The sequence below is a fragment of the Oncorhynchus tshawytscha genome, linkage group LG18, assembly GCF_018296145.1.
Source record: "Oncorhynchus tshawytscha isolate Ot180627B linkage group LG18, Otsh_v2.0, whole genome shotgun sequence".
In the NCBI taxonomy this organism is placed as follows: domain Eukaryota; kingdom Metazoa; phylum Chordata; class Actinopteri; order Salmoniformes; family Salmonidae; genus Oncorhynchus; species Oncorhynchus tshawytscha.
The window spans coordinates 928,273-930,058 of NC_056446.1; positions in this window are offsets into that span (position 1 = coordinate 928,273).

Genomic DNA, 1,786 nt, shown 5'->3' on the forward strand with positions numbered 1-1,786 from the left:
TCCGTGTGAAAAAACCATTTTTGTTTCTATCAAACTCCAGTGGGTTATGTTAATTAGTCTTTCATGTTGTCTCCCATTTACTTAATTACCACATATATACAAAGTATTGTAGCAGACAGCAACAGTGCAACTCCCCTATGGGTCTCAAAGCCCACAGGCAAACTTTCTAATCACTGTTCCAAAACGGTAACCCACTTGGGGGGAAATCGTAATAGGCCTACTTAGGTCAAGGGTTGTTACCCTATCCCCTCTGTTCGGAAAAGCGTGTACCCTGGCTTCAACATAACAAGTCCCTCACGGGTATACGCAACTCTGATAGACTCATCCCACTTCTGATCACAATGTAGGGAGCAACAACAGCCCAGAGGCAAACTTGCTAACCATGGCTCCAATAGAGTTAACCCACTTTGAAGAGATCATAACGGACCTACCTAGGCAAGGGTTGTAGTATTTTCAGTGCTCGACTTCAGCAGGAGCTTTCCGGAGCTGAGTTATGAAAAGATATTATACTGCTTGAGCTCCTCTTTCTCTTCTAGGATCTCTAAAGTATTGTGGAGCTCCTGCACCTAAATATAAGCAGTACTGACACCCAAAATGAGTACCGAAACCTATTTCCGTCTGAGTCAAGAACTGAGTATTTTATTGAGCACTGAGTATTTATTTATTTCATGATGGAAAAATATACAAAATAAGTCTAGCTCCCTCAGTCAGCACTAGTCAGCACCTGGCAGCAGTCCTAGATATGTAGCTAGACCATATATCAGAGGGATCGAGCACTGGTTTGTACTCTAATGATTTAGAGTATAATCCAACAGGGCAGATAACAGAGCTATGTGCAAATGGTATATTATGATTGGTTTTGCTGCAACTACACTCTTGATATGGAGTATTTTTAGGATAGACACAAGTTAATGGTCGTGATACAGCAACTGATTGCACGACATGAAAATACAAGATTGATAGTTTTAACCAAGTTAAGTATGGTGCAAACTGCTTTTATTTGTCAATGCACCATGCATAACTGTCCAAATCAATTGAGGCCTCACCTATATCATGTGACATGTCTAATTCGTTATAAAAAGTTTAGGAGGAGAGGAGAAAGGCCAAACAGAGCGTGGCAACCCTGCTGGTCAAAACCAAAACCAGTTATTCAGCTAATATCACCGACTTGTCGGACCAGTGGGATAGCCTCACCGTCACTTTAATGAACCAGATGCCAACTCGGGTGTATCTCCTATGAAGCTCACTAGGGGGAGACATTGCACTTCTTCTGACTCTTGCTACTGTAACCAGTGCCTGCAACCGGGTTCAGGTTATCAGTCAACCTACCAGGGGAGTTGCAAACAGACAGGAATTAAATCTATTGATCACATATTTATTAAAGCTGCAGAAATGAGCTTGGAAGCAGTATCCAAACCTGGATATAGTAGCCATATCCAAGGTTGGGGAGTAACAGATTACAGAGTTGCAAAGAAAAAGCCATATCTCAGACTGGCAAATAAAAAGATTAAATTAAGATGGGCAAAAGAACACAGACACTGAACAGAGGAACTGTGCCTAGAAGGCCAACATCCCGGAGTCGCCTCTTCACTGTTTTTATTTATTTATTTAATCAATTTCACATGCTGTTGTGCAAATGGAATAGACAACAGGTGGAAATTATAGGCAATTAGCAAGACACCCCCAATAAAGCAGTGGTTCTGCAGGTGGTGACCACAGACCACTTCTCAGTTCCTATGCTTCCTGGCTGATGTTTTGCTCACTTTTGAATGCTGGCGGTGCTTTC